Source organism: Rhinatrema bivittatum, chromosome 5, assembly GCF_901001135.1.
Source record: "Rhinatrema bivittatum chromosome 5, aRhiBiv1.1, whole genome shotgun sequence".
Taxonomy (NCBI): Eukaryota; Metazoa; Chordata; class Amphibia; order Gymnophiona; family Rhinatrematidae; genus Rhinatrema; species Rhinatrema bivittatum.
This window is the reverse complement of record NC_042619.1, coordinates 223,064,116-223,079,873: the sequence shown is the minus strand read 5'-3', so window position 1 is coordinate 223,079,873 and position 15,758 is coordinate 223,064,116. Positions and strand designations below refer to the sequence as shown.

Genomic DNA, 15,758 nt, shown 5'->3' with positions numbered 1-15,758 from the left:
GTTGCCCTTCTCTGTACCTTCTCCATTGCAACTATATCTTTTTTGAGATACGGCGACCAGAATTGTACACAGTATTCAAGGTGTGGTCTCACCATGGAGCGATATAGAGGCATTATGACATTTTCCGTTTTATTAACCATTCCCTTCCTAATAATTCCTAACATTTTATTTGCTTTTTTGACTGCTGCAGCACACTGAGCTGACGATTTCAATGTATTATCTACTATGACGCCTAGATCTCTTTCTTGGGTGGTAGCTCCTAATATGGAACCTAACATCGTGTAACTACAGCTAGGGTTATTTTTCCCTATTTTATCCCATACAGCATGCATTATATTCTTTGGAAGGAATATTGTGACTTTCTTTCCTCCCACATGAAATCATAGAAGCCAGGCTGTGCTACCTTCTGTCTCTTTGCTCTTTCATATTCCACTCATGTGGAACGTGTAAGAAGTATCAGAACAGAGATCCAAATGATACTATTTCTGCAGCCTTTCTTGACACTTACAAAGCAAGAGTACACTTATCCCAACATTAGTCCAGGAAAACCAAGAGAAAGGGGGCTGAGCTGACAGAAGTGACAATGCTGGCCCTATTCCCGCCTGTTGTCATGGCCCTTTTTCAGTCCAACAATAAGCAGAAGTATCTCATGCCAGAAGTTTGATAATGTGCAGTGTAGGGTTGTGCAGACTAAAAGGTGAATTTTAAAAGCCCGATGCATGCAGCAATTAAGGGATGCATGAATATGTCAGGCCGGCGAACACCAAGCGGATTTTAAAAGCTGCCCAGACACGCCCGTTAATGCCACTGTGCACACAAATTAAAAGTTTTCAAAGAGGGGTGGGGCATGGGCATGGTCTAGGTAGGGAATGGGTGTTCCAGGATTTTAATCTAAAATTTGCGTGTGAAAACATATGCACACTAGTGTGCGCCAGGGTCCCATGCCACGTAAGTTTACTTCTTCTATGGATGACATGTAAGTTATAAAACAAAAAAAAGCTAGGCAGTTCTGTGATGTTTTTAAAGGTCGGGGCTAAGAGGCGGGGGGGGGGGGGGGGGGGGGGGGGGAGGAAGGCTATTAAACTAGGAGGTTTGGTAGTCCTATCCTTTAACTGGATGAACTGGGAACAACTAGGTAAAATGAGCAATGGCTACGTGCGTCCCTTTTAAAATCCCTCCACTTACATGGCAGAAATTACATTTGCGCGCACAGGCACGCATTCACTTGAACTTGAGTGCACACATGTACGCACAGCCAGGCTATTTTTTAATATACACACATGTTATACAATGGCAGAGTCCCCGGACACGGGCTGACAAATGCGTGCACGTGTGCCCATGCACCACTTTGAAAGTTACATCTAATTTTTTTGTCTTCGTTCCATTTTTTGGAGATTTTTGTTTTGGTTTTTCATTCTTGGAAAATAGGAGGTACTTTCTGTAAATAGAGCATGCTATTTCCCAAAAACAAAAGTGATGAATGTTTTTGTTTCTTTTAAAATTTTTCAGTTTGTTTGAAACAAAATAAAAATGGGCTCATTTGTCACATTTGATGCTTTTGTTTCAAATGAATGTACATCCCTAGTGCAGTTGGATAGTTTTTGTGGACTTTAAAAGCAAAATTGCTTACCTTGTAATAGGTGTTATCCCAGGACAGCAGGATGTAGTCCTCACATATGGGTGACATCGGTAATGGAGCCCTATGTACGGAAAAACTTCTTTAAAAGTTTCCATGAAACTTTTGACTGGCACCAGAATGCCTACTGAGCATGCCCAGCATGCCATGATATTCCCTGCCACAGGGGTCTCCCTTCAGTCTGTTTTGTAGCAATAAGCATTAGCCAAAAGTAAAATAATAAAACGTATCGGACCCAACTCCGCGGGGTGGCGGGTGGGTTTCGTGAGGACTACATCCTGCTGTCCTGGGATAACACCTATTACAAGGTAAGCAATTTTGCTTTATCCCAGGACAAGCAGGATGCTAGTCCTCACATATGGGTGATTAGCAAGCTGAGGCTGAGTCATTTTGTAGTGAAGCAACAGTGAAGTATTGTTGTTGAAATGAATCAGCCGAAGATCACAGCAGGTTGGATGTGGAAGGAGTTGGGATTACACTGAAAACAAGTTCTTTAAGACGGATTGTCCATAGGCTGAATCTAGTCTTCCTTCTTTGTCTAAACAGTAGTGAGCTGCAAAAGTGTGAAGAGAACTCCATGTTTCTGCTTTACAAATGTCCAGAATAGGTACAGAGCGAAGGTGTGCTACTGAGGTTGACATTGCTCTGACTGAGTGTGCTTTTACTCGCCCTTGAAGAGTAAGGCCTGCTTTTTCATAACAAAATTGTATGCAATCTGCTAACCAGTTTGACAGAGTATGCTTACCCACTGCTTTACCTGGTTTGTTTGGGTCATAGGATACAAACAGCTGACTGGATTTTCTTTGGACTGTTGTGCGGTTTAAACAGAAGGATAACGCACGCTTACAGTCCAAAGTATGTAAGGCTCTTTCACCCTGGTGGGAATGAGGCCTAGGAAAGAATGTTGGTAAAACTATTGATTGGTTCAAGTGAAATTCCGTGACAACCTTAGGAAGGAATTTTGGATGTGTACGGAGGACTACCCTGTCATGTAGGAACTTTGTAAAAGGTTCGTATGTGACTAGAGCTTGTAGTTCACTGACCCTTCTAGCTGATGTAATGGCTATGAGGAATACCGTTTTCCAAGTAAGGTATTTAAGGCCACAGGTATGTATGGGCTCAAATGGAGAACGCATAAGCCTGGTTAATACAACGTTCAGGTCCCATTGAATGCTTGGGGAATGAACTGGAGGTTTAATGTGAGTTAGGCCTCTCATGAATTTACTGACGAGAGGCTGTGTGGAGATAGGTGCATCTCCCAGCTTGTTATGATAAGCTGAGATTGCACTTAAGAGTACCCTTACAGATGACGTCTTAAGACCAGAGTCTGAGAGATGGTAAAGGTAATCTAGTAGTGAGGTAGTGGGGCAAGTGAAAGGATCTAAAGCTTTCTGAGTGCACCACAAGGTAAACCGTTTCCATTTGTAGGAATAATTCTTTCTAGTGGAAGGTTTACGTGAAGCTATAAGTACTTGAGATATAGAGGTTGGAAGGTTGAGAGGTTGTAAGATCAAGCTTTCAACATCCATGCTGTCAGGGACAGGGATTGAAGGTTGGGATGGCGCAACTGACCCTGATCCTGAGTTATGAGATTGGGAGCTACTCCCAGGTGAATTGGATCCCTGACTGAGAGATCCAGCAGTGTGGGGAACCATACTTGTTGAGGCCAATATGGGTCTATGAGTATCATAGTCCCCTTGTCCTGTTGTTGCTTCACTAGCGTTTTGGTTATGAGTGGTATCGGTGGATACGCGTATAACAGGCCTGAATTCCAATGGCGAGCAAAGGCGTCCGTTGGTAGGTTGCTCTCCTGTTGCAACAGGGAGCAGTAATTGTTCACTTTGTAGTTGAGATGGGATGCAAAGAGATCTATTGTCGGCTGACCCCAGCGTTGGAAGATCTTGGATGCTATTGCTGGATCCAAGGACCATTCGTGCGGTTGGAATTGACGACTGAGGCGATCGGCTACTACATTGTGGATGCCTGCTAGGTAAGTGGCCCGTAGAAGAATTGAGTGTGTCAGGGCCCAGTCCCAAATTTGTGCTGCCTCTTGACAAAGGAGGTAAGAACCTGTCCCCCCTTGTTTGTTGATGTACTACATGGCTACTGTGTTGTCCGTTTGGATCAGAACAGTCTTGTGTGAAAGGCAGTCCTTGAATGCATGCAGCGCATAGCGTATAGCTCGAAGCTCCAGGAAGTTTATTTGAAAAGAGGCTTCGAGCTTTGTCCACTTGCCCTGTGTCTTTAGATGACCAAGGTGTGCTCCCCACCCTAAGGTGGATGCATCTGTAGTCAAAGTTACTTGTGGAACTGGTTGCTGGAAAGGTAGGCCTTTGAGCAGGTTGTTCATTGATGTCCACCAGATGAGTGCAGATCTGAGCTTTGGTGTTATATGAACGGGAGTGGACATTGGTTGAGTGGCTTGTATCCACTGTGCTTTGAGTGTCCATTGCAGTAGCCGCATGGTCAATCTGGCCATGGGAGTTATGTGAACTGTGGAAGCCATGTGCCCTAGAAGAATGAGGCACTGGTGAGCTGTTACTTGGAATTGGTTTCGAAGAGTGTGAGTCAAGAGGACAAGTGTTTGAGCACGGTCTCTTGGAAGAAAAGCTTTTGCTATTGCAGTATTTAGATCTGCACCTATGAACTGTATAAGATGAGTTGGTGTAAGATGGGATTTTTGGTAGTTGATGAGAAATCCCAAGGAGTGAAGCACCTGGATAGTGAGCTTGAGAGAAGTGAGAGCTCCTTCTTTTGATTGACTCTTGATGAGCCAATCGTCCAGATAAGGGAACACGTGCACTCTCTGTTTGTGGAGGTGTGCCACTGCTACAGCCAAGCACTTTGTGAATACTCGTGGGGCTGATGCAAGGCCGAATGGCAGCACACTGTATTGAAAGTGTTGATCCTTTACCAGAAATCGCAGGTACTGGCGATGAGGAGGAAAGATGGGAATGTGAGCGTAAGCATCTTGAAGATCCAGAGAGCAGAGCCAATCTCCCCTTTGAAGAACAGGTAGAATGGTGCCTAAGGACACCATCCAGAATTTTTCTTTTTTGAGAAATTTGTTGAGATTTCTGAGGTCTAGAATGGGTCGAAGGCCTCCTGTTTTCTTTGGAAAGAGGAAATAGTGGGAGTAGAATCCCCTGCCCTTTTGAGGTCCAGGAATTGGTTCTATGGCCCTGGCTCTCAGAAGGGTGGATAATTCTGTTTGAAGAATTATGGAATGTTGATTTACTGTCCAAGATGGAAGTGGTGGGTTTTCTTTTGGAACAGTAAGAAAATCTAGTCTGTAACCGTGAGTTGTGATCGATAATACCCACTGGTCGGTGGTTATGGAGGCACAAGTGCTTTGGAAGTACATTATACGACCCCCTACTGGTATGTTTGGGAATGGGTTGATGAAGCTGCTGCTCTCTGAGTTGTTTCAAAAACCAGATGTAGTGGCAGTTTGTGGTGGTGGTTGTGCCCTTGCAGGCCTCTGCCTAGGTTGTTGGCGTTGAGGTGGGCGGGCTGTTCTGGGTCTATTTGCTGGGGGATAATACCTGCGTGGACGGTAGTATGGACGTCTGGTATCACGCTTTGGAATTCTCCTTGTAGAAGGTTGAGTATCCTGAGGTATTAATGATAATTGCTTCAGTGTTTCTGTGTGGTCTTTTATAGTCGCCACAGCTTCTTTGACCTTTTCTCCAAAAAGGTTGTCCCCCAAGCAAGAAAGATCAGCCAAACGTTCTTGGACCTCTGGACGGAGATCAGAGGCCTTTAGCCAGGCCCATCTGCGTGCAGCTATGCCTGAAGCAGAAAGTCATGCTGCAGTCTCAAAGCAGTCGTAAGTAGCTCTGACCTCGTGTTTTCCTGATTTGAGGCCCTTATGGACGATATTCTGGAATGGTTCTTGATACTGCTCAGGGAGAGACAGGGCTAGGTCTTGAACCTGCTTCCAAAGGTTCCTTTGATATTGATTCATATATAGCTGGTATGATGTTATCTTGGATACCAGCATGGAACCCTGAAAAACCTTGCGGCCTAAATTATCAAGAAATCTATTCTCCTTCCCAGGCGGTGTAGATGAATAAGATTTCAGTCGTTTCGCCTTCTTCTGGGCGGACTGACTGGTGTGGCAACTGTGATTTTTGAAAACCTGGTATAGGTTGTACCAAATAAGTTGCCTCTGATCTTTTATTGACTGCTGAGACAGATCCTGGGTGTTCCCATATCCTGTACTGAAGGTCTTGAAAAACTTCATGGACCGGTACTGCTAACATTTCTTTAGGAGGATCTACAAATTGCAGAACCTCAAGTGTTTTCTGCCTTGCATCCACCTCCATTTGTAGTTGAAAGGGGATGGTGTCAGCCATATCCTTTACAAAGTTTGTAAAGGAAAGGTCTTCAGGAGGTGACTTCCTGTGGTCGTCAGGTGTAGAGGGTTCAGAAAAAATATCCCCATCTGAAGAGTATTCTGAGCTTGTGTCAGTACCCATATCCCGTGGAGTTTGGTGAGTGACTGGCACTAGCAAAGGCTCCCTAGGCCTTGATGGTAGAAGAGGAGAATGAGGCCTTGGAGGCTTTGGGATTCCAGAGGGTCCTGGAATAGGCTCTTCTGGTGTTTTGTTGGATAAAATATCCAGGAGAGAGTCTAATTTAGTCATGAATGGATGCAGCATCGAGACAGCCTTTGATGGCATCGGTATAGTCCCCGGTGGAACCGGTGAGGGTATCGGGGTAGGCATCGTAGGCCGTTCCCGTGGCATCGTCGGTGCCGGCGGCATCAATGGCGATGGATCTCTCGGCATCGGAATCGGCATCGATGGAGGTGTCGATGGCTGAGGCGGAATCGCATCGCGCAGAGCCTGGTGCACCGCTTGACGTATATATGTGTCAAGTTCCGCTCTCATAGCTGGTGATACCAGAGCAGCTATGGGGGGAGGCGGTGTTGGCGATGCCGATACCTCCTCAGAGCCCTGAGGAGGTACGGAGCCCGGCACCGATATCGGTGGGGATCGCCCTGAATCAGTAGGCCTTGAAGCCTCCGCACTTGTCCGAGGTATCTTTGCGGGTGAGGCCGTACCTGTCGATGGGTCTTCGGTCATCGGTGCTAGGCGTCGTCGATGCCGGTGACGATGTTCCTCCTTTTGTTTCTCACTTCCAGAAGTGGACGCCTTCGACGATACTGACGGTGATGGCGTAGAAGCGTCTCCCGCTTCCGGATGACGTTTTTTCAGTAGTACCTGCCGGACGGATCCGGATGGCGATGACTGAACCGAAGTCGATGCCTTCGGGAGCAATTGTATGTTAAACAATTGCTCCATTTTCTCAACGCGGAGACGACGGCCTTTTGAGGTCATCTCTGCACATAATGTACACGATTTTACATCGTGTTCTTTGCCTAGGCAAAGAACACATTCTAAGTGCGGGTCTGTTATAGACATATTCCACGCACAGTTCGGGCATTTTTTGAACCCGGAGGCCATTTTGCCGGACAGCAGGATGACCAAAAAATATCGGTACCGGCCGGAAACCAAAGGGAAAAAAAGTTACCGCGGTGTTAACGAAGGGAAACCCTTGCGGTGGGATTGATTTTTTTCCGGAAAAGTTAAACTTTTTTAAGGTGGTGAATTCACCACAGGACTCCAATTATACCGCGATGCTAAGTGCTTGCGGAAAAAAGAAGACTGAAGGGAGACCCCTGTGGCAGGGAATATCATGGCATGCTGGGCATGCTCAGTAGGCACTCTGGCGCCAGTCAAAAGTTTCACGGAAACTTTTAAAGAAGTTTTTCCGTACATAGGGCTCCATTACCGATGTCACCCATATGTGAGGACTAGCATCCTGCTTGTCCTGGGATAAAAGGCATTACCCATTTGTGTCCAGTTACTGTCTTTATCCTCAACTATATCCTATGGAGTCAGGCTGTATGTTTCAGTGCATATTTGCACATAGCCAAGAGATGATTTAACAGTGGGCATGCACTTTTTGCTTCTTTGCCCTTAGGGTGGAGAAGTAGCCTAGTGGTTAGAGCAGTGGGCTATGAACCAGGAGACCAGGGTTTGAGTCCTGCTGTTGCTCCTTGACACCTTGGGCAAGTCACTTTACCCTCTATTGCCTCAGGTACAAAAACTTAGATTGTAAGCCCTCTGGGGATAAGGAAATACCTACCTGAAGGTAATCCACTTTGAAGTGCTGAAAAATGTACGAAAAGCGGAATATAAATCTAAATAAATAGATCATGTTGATATCATGCCTTAAACTTGAAGTGATCCTGCTTCAGCATTCTCCAAACCCCATGCCCCCATCTTCTCAACCTGACCCCAGCACTTTCTGATCCTCCATTCCCCGCCCTACTCCAGCAGTCTGCATTTTGACATCAGCACACTGACCATCCTTTCCCAACCCTTCCCCAGCCAAAACATAGAGCTCTTTCCCAGTACTTCACAAACCCAGCACTTTCTTCACTCTCCTCCCCAGCTCAAATCCAACATGCTCCAGACCCCCTCCTACGCAACTATATTACTCCCAAGTCTGAACCCAACATGTGCTGATTTCTTCTTCCCCACTCAGATCTTACCATTCAGACTCCTTTCCCCAGCTTGACTTCAGCACTTTCCCACCCACTACCCAACTCAATCCCAGCACACTCTGACCCTCCCCACCCTCAAACCTGATCCCAGCACTCTTCCCCAGCCCAACCCCAGAATACTCTTCCTTAAGCCTGATCATAGCACCCTTTTACTTGTCAGTGGGCATATGCACACTCCTGCAGCGACTGCATCTACAGTCTTTGAGTTATATGCCTAATTGGGAACGCTGCACATAGCTCGGCACTTACACATTTGTCTGTCAAGCTGAATGTAGAGATCACACTCCCAAGCGCAACTCAGACTACCTCCTAAGCGGATAGCTGGGTGTTATGATTAGCGACACCATATGCTCCCCTAGGGGATGCGTGTGTGTGGTGGGTGGGGGCTTGTAGGAGGTGAGTCTGTATGAGCAGCTGTAGCTATGTAAGTGGATATCCATAGGCATTGTGGGTTTGAATAGCTTTGGGGAGGAATGGAGGGCATGTACATGTTTGGGAGTGAGGGGTGGGGGGAGAAGGGAGGGAACAGAGAGGGAATACTCAGGGGCCATATAATATTGCATCCAGCCGTTTCTTCTCTGGCTCCTACTTATGCTGGAAGTGTACCAGTATCTACAGGAACTTCAAGCAGTAATCTCAGCATCGTGACACTGGATGTCTGCTAGCTGCTGCAGTGTGTATGCATATGCTCTCTGCTGTTCTTGAATAGACACCTCCTGCCATACCTGGATCTATGAAGAAATGGTGGGGTTACAGATTACCCACCAGCCATCCACTGGACAGCTTTCCTCGAGACCTGTCTGAGCGTGGCAGATCGCGCAGCAGCAATCAACCACTTAACGCAGCCAAAGACAGTCCACCATAGCCAGGTCTATAAGGGATGCACATGTATGCTGGTAAGCACATACGCATTCCTCCAGTCAACGGGGACAGATAACTGAAGCCAAGTGCACGTGGCTGTTGCATGATCTGCCCCTCTCAGACAGGTCTCAAGAAAAGCTGTCCAGTGGATGGCTGGTGGGTAATACACGATTCGCCCATCCCCCATTGAATAGTTATTTGTCACTGTCTCCTTTCTGGTCTCTAAATGGATGCACTGGCCCTTAAAGAGTTGTTATGGTGGATCTGTCTCTCCCCTGAAACTAGAATGATATAAGTTTACGATTAAAACTTGGACTAAGTTCAGTACTTACAATATCCACAAAGGAATATTTCTGTCCGGGTTAGCATGAATACCTAGTTCCACTTCATAAATAGGGAATTATACCTAAAAAGGTGGAATACAAATCCTGTAAAGCAGAGTTGCTTACCTGTAACAGGTGTTCTACTAGGACAGCAAGATGTTACTCCTCACACATGGGTGTCATCATCAAATGGAGACAGACACGGAAAACTTCTGTCAAAGTTTCTAGAACTTTGATTGGCACACTGAGCATGCTCAGCATGCCCTAATCCATGCGGCCATGTGGTATCCCTCTTCAGTCTCATAACATAGAATTATGAAAAAAGTAAAATAACAAACAGATGAAACCCAACTCTGTGGGGTGGCGGGCGGTTTCATCCTGCTGACCTAGGATAACACCTGTTATAGGTAAGCAACTCTGCTTTCTCCTAGGACAAGCAGGATGGTAGTCCCCACACATGGGTGAATCCCTAGCCACAGACTGTCCCCAAAGGCAAATGATCAACAGACATCTATCCATGTGCCAACTGATACAACAGTGGTACTGTTGGTAACTGAGGGAGACAGCCTGAACCCGAAAAAAGGGCTCTAGGCAGGAAGAATTGGGTTTAGAGCTGAAAGAGATTCCTGAGGATGGACTAGCTGAAACTACTGTCACATCGGCCATCTCTATCCAGACAATATTGAGAGCAAAAGTGTGGCGAGAACTCCACATCGCAGCCTTGCAGATCTCCAAAGGCACAGCCCTTAAATATGCCACCAAAGTCGCCATGGCTCTGATGGAATGAGCCTTGACATGACCCCCAAGCTGCAGCCCCGCCTGTGTATAACAAAACGAGATGCAGTCCGCTAACCAATTGGACAATGTCTGCTTACCAATGGCAACACAATATATTTTTGTCAAAAGAGACAAAGAGTTGCATGGATTGCCTATGACCTTCCGTTTGCTCCAGATAAAAGGCTAAAGCCTTCTTGCAATCCAGATTGTGCAGGGCCCGCTCGCTTTGGTGCAAGTGGGGTTTGGGGAAAAAGATTGGCAGGACCAGTGACTGGTTAAGATGGAACTCCATCACCACTTTGGGTAGGAACTTGTGGTGCGTCCAGAGCACCACCCGGTCATAAAAGAACTTTGTGCATGAAGGATAAGTCACCAGCGCCTGAAGCTCACTGATTCTGTATGTTGAAGTGACCACTACCAAAAAGATGACCTTCCAGGTCAGGAGTTTCAGGTCACAGGAGCTCAGCGGCTCGAAAGGAGCCTTCATCAGCTGAGCCCGAGTGATGAGGTCCCAAGACACAACGGGAAGCTTCAGGGGAAGTCTCAACTGAAGCAGGCCTCGCATGAAGCGACCCACCAAAGGTTGCACAGAGATGAGCGAGCCATCCACACCCTGATGGTAAGCTCTGATCATGCTCAAGTGCACCATAACGTTTTGTTATACACAGGCGGGGCTGCAGCTTGGGGGTCATGTCAAGGCTCATTCCATCAGAGCCATGGCGACTTTGGTGGCATATTTAAGGGCTGTGCCTTTGGAGTTGGTTTTTAAACTAGCTTCCGAGAGGCAGAAGAGGTAATCAAGCAGCTTGTAAATGGAGTAAGAAAAAGGATCTAGGCCACGCTGCTCACGCCACACCAAACACCTCTTCCACTTCAGCCCATAAAACTTCCTAGTGGAAGGCTTTCTGGAAGCTACCAGGAACCGAGAAACATCATCCGAGAGGTCAAGGGGTTGCAGAATCAGCCTCTCAACATTCAGGCCGTGAGAGACCGGGCCCGGAGGTTGGGGTGCCACAACCTGCCTTGATCCTGAGTGATGAGATACGGGGAAATTCCCAGGCTGATAGGTTCCCGAAGGGAGAGATCTGGCAGGAGCGGGAACCAGACCTGCCTTGGCCTCCCTGGTCCTGGCAAAGCTTCAAGAGAGTCTTCATCAATAGTGGGATCGGAGGATATGCATACAGAAGACCCTGGCCCCGGCTGCAGGCAAAGGCGGCCAAGGCTGGGACACAGTCCGCTCGATACAGAGAGCAGAAGTGAGCCACCTTGCTGTTGCAGGGGAATGCAAACAGATCCATGTCCAGGGTGCCCCAGAGATGGAAGATCTGGTTCGCCTCCTACTGCTTCAGGAACCACTCGTGGGGCTGGAAGGCACAAGTGAGCTGGTCCGCTATCATGTTGTCCATTCCTGCCAAATACATGGCTCGGAGCACCATTCCTTGGGACAAGGCCCAGGACCAAATCTGGACCGCCTCCTGGCACAGGAAGAACGATCTCTGCCTCCCTGCTTGTTGATGCACATCACGACCTGGTTGTTGGACTGGATCAGGACCATTCTGCCGGCCAACCGATCCCAGAAAGCCCAGAGGATGTACTTGATCATTCGGAGCTCCAGGAATTTGATCTGGCATTGTGCTTCCTGGGCGGGCCACAGGCCTTGAGTGCGGAGCTCCTCCACATGGGCTCCCCACCCCAGATAGGAGGCATCTATGGTGAGCACAGCCTACACGGAGTAGACTGAAATGGCACCCCGCGCTCAGGTCGAAGAGGGACTCCCACCAGGATAGAGAGCCCTGGAGAGGCTGCGTAACCTAGATGCGGACCCCGAAGTTCTGAGTGGCTGGACGCCACTGAAACCTCAGAGTCCATTGGGTCCTGCGCATATGCACGCAGGCAAGGGGAATAACATGGACGGTAGCGGCCATGTGCCCAAGCAGCCACAACATCTACCTGGCGGAGAGTCACTGGCTCTGCTGTACCACTCTCGCCATGGATGCTAGAGACAGCACCTTGCTATGGAGTAGAAAGACCTTCACCTGTGTCATTTCCAGCTGGGCTCTAATAAAGGACAGCTGCATCAAATGGCCCAGGTGAGACTTCGAGTAGTTGATAATGAACCCCAAAGACTCCAGTGCAGGGAACACGTTGCCCTCACCTGGGTAGTGCTTCTGACTAGCCAATCATCCAGGTAGGAGAAAAACTGCACTCACAGCCTGTGCAGATATGCCCCCCACCATGGCCAGACACTTGGTAAAGACCTATGGTGTGGAGGCCAGGCCGAACAGTAACACCCGGTACTGAAACTGGCATTCACCCACCACAAATTGCAGATTCTTCCTGTAACCTCGGAAGATTTGGATGTGGGTATAGGCATCTTTTAAGTCGAGGGAGCATAGCCAGTCCCCTTTTCGCAAGAGGGGAATCAGGGTGCCCAGAGATACTACCTTGAACCTTTCTCTTTTTAGAAACCTGTTCAAGGCCCACAGATCCAGGATGGGATGGAGGCCCCCGGTTTTCTTTTGATTCATAAAATACCAGAAGTTGAAACCCCATCCCAATTGACCTGAGGGGACAGGCTCAACCACCCTGGCTGTTTCTAGGGTGGAGAGCGCCTGCAAGAAAGACTCCTGGCACACTGATGGTCCCCAAAAAGGGCTTGGTGGAGAATCTGGCGGGACCTCTAAGAGATTCAGCTGGCATCCTTGCTGCACTATGGAAGAAACCAATATCAATGCTTTCTCAACTTCCTACGGTGCTTGACCCGGTCTTTCCTCAGCTCTGAGGTGGAAGGTGAAGATCCTGACTTCTTTCATCTAGAACAGACTGATGTGGCTTGATCCCCAGCCCCTCGATCCGTGGGGTCACCAGGTGAGGATTGGCACCCATCAGTTCCCCCCGATCCTTTGGTGTCAAGCACACCGATGCCGAAGGCTCGGCCTTCTTAGGGCCGAACAGCTTCTCCATCTTGTCGAGGTGGGCTCACTGGCCCTTGGGGGTCATCTGGTCCCAGAGGCAGCACCCTTGAAGATCATGGGATGCCCCCAGGCAGAGGATGCACACCTCGTGTGGATCTGCAATCAACATAGTCCGAGGGCCCTGGGGACACCGATGACACCATGACAAAAAACAGAGCCTGTGAGCCCTGAAGGACACTGCTACGGGGAACAGACCGTTAACGAAACTTACCACAATGCAAGACTGACTAAGACCAGGTCGAACCGAGAGGGACCCGGTGCAGGAACAAGGAAAAAGGCAGCCGAAAATTGGATTAGTTTTCCAGAAAAAGAGCATGAGCTCCAAGACTGCGAGATGACAGCTCTACGGAAAGAGACTGAAAAGGGACCCCACGTGATGCATGGATTAGTGCCAGTCAAAGTTCTAGAAGCTTTGACAGAAGTTTTCCATGCCGGGCTCCATCTGATGATGTCACCCATGCGGGAGAACTACCATCCTGCTTGTCCTAGGAAAAATTAATAAATAACACAGTTTTAGTTTTTCTTGCCTAGTTCAAAGTAATTTGAAACTGCAGTTGACAAATCAACACTGACAACCTTGCCCCTCAGTTCCTACAAGTCACCCTATAAAATGTTTAAGAGTTAAAGTTTTAAGGGGAGATGATAACAGCACAACATTTTGGCCTCTTCCATTTCTATGGAACTATAACTATGATATATAATACATTTAGCAATATTTGCTGTGTTAAAATAATTTACACTGGTTACCCATTCTATTCCAGATTCAGTGTGAGGTTCTGGTATTGGTATTCACCTTTCTGAATATGTTAGCACCAAGTAATCTTAGTTCACAGGTGGTGTGGTATGTGCCTACTCATTAAGATCAGAGTTTACTGTGACAATGGCACGATTAACCATAATAGAAAGGTGCAACTTTTCATGTTGTGGTCCATTTCTCTGGAATGCTCTGCCTATGCAGTTGAAATTTATTTTTCAATTTACATTATAAGAAAGAACTGAAAACCTGGTTTATTAATCAAGCTTTTGCAAATTAAGGTTTAGTTTTGTGCCGCAGTTGCTGGTAAGGAGGGGTCTAAAGGGGAATGATGAATATGATTTTGTTTAAGGAAGATGAGTAGGACCTTTGTTGATTGTTAATGAAATTTGTTTTTGATGCTTTTACTGAAATGTTTGTTATTTATGATTTGGTATTAAGGATACATTGTAAGTCGCCTTGGGATTAGGCTATGGGAAGGCATCAGATAAATAGAAACAGAAACATGGCAGCAGAAAAAAGAACATATGATCCATCTAGTCTGCACATCCATCCAATTTATCTAGCTTTTACAATTCTCATCACTGCCTCAGAGATCCCCTGTATTCATCCCATGCTTTCTTGAATTTGCATACAGCTTTTGTTTCCACCACCTCTCCTATGAGGCTGTTCCATGCATTTACCACCCTCTTTGTAAAGAAATATTTTCTAATATTACTCCTGATTCAACTCCCTTTCAGTCTTATCCCATGACCCCTTGTTCTAGAGCCTCTTTTCTGCTGAAAGAGGCTCACCTCCTGTACATGGAAACCTTTGAAATATTTAAATGTCTCTATCATATTTCCCCATCTGGTCTTTTCTCCAGGGTATACATGTTTAGATCTTTAACTCTATCCCCTTATGCTTTAGAAGAAAGACCACTGTTCATGTTAGTACTCACCCTCAGGACCGACTCAGACTAATTTATATTCTTTTGAAGGTGCAGTCTCCAGAATTGTACACAGTATTCCAAATGAGAACTCACCAGGAGCAGGAGCAATATCACCTCCCTTTTTCTGCTGACCACTCCTCTCCCTATGCAACTAAGCATCTTTCTGGCTTTTACTGTCACTTTATGCACCTATTTGGTGCAGAACATCTAGACAACAATAACATACTCTACCCATCACAACACGGATTCAGAAAACACTATAGCACCGAAACATTACTAATCTCTCTAACTGATAACATTCTACATGGATTTGACAGCGGAAAACACTACATCTTGATATTATTAGATCTGTCCGCAGCATTTGACACAGTTAACCATAACATACTATTAAAAAGACTGGAAGAAATTGGATTACAAATGAAAACAATTGAATGGTTCACATCATATCTCACAAATAGATCCTATCAGGTACAGATAAATAACACCATATCAGACAAAATCGATCTAAAAACAGGTGTCCCGCAGGGATCATCACTATCAGCAACTCTATTTAACATTTACCTGCTCCCCCTCTGCCACCTACTGGCAGGGCTAGGTGTCATACACTTCATATATGCTGACGACATTCAACTAATTCTACCAGTGGAAGAATCAATTGAGAAAACACTGAATCTAGCAATGTTGTACCTTGACATAATAAAACAACTATTAAACCAAATGGAACTAGTAATAAACATAGAAAAAACAGAATTGATACACCTTCAACGAAAAAACATTGTAAGAATTCAAAACCCCATTAACCTTAGTAATAATAAATCAGTGGAGTTAACTGATAAGGCTAGAAACCTAGGGGTGATTATAGACACAGAACTCAGCCTTAAGCAACACATAGCGATAAAAACAAGAGAAGGCTATGCCAAACTA

General features: G+C 46.5%; 1 protein-coding gene across 3 annotated transcripts in view; it reads right to left on the bottom strand.

The window, feature by feature from the left end:
• CDKL5 (cyclin dependent kinase like 5) overlaps positions 1-15,758 on the bottom strand; it is a 418,621-nt gene that overhangs the window by 325,286 nt on the left and 77,577 nt on the right. The gene's annotated exons all lie outside the window — the stretch shown is intronic.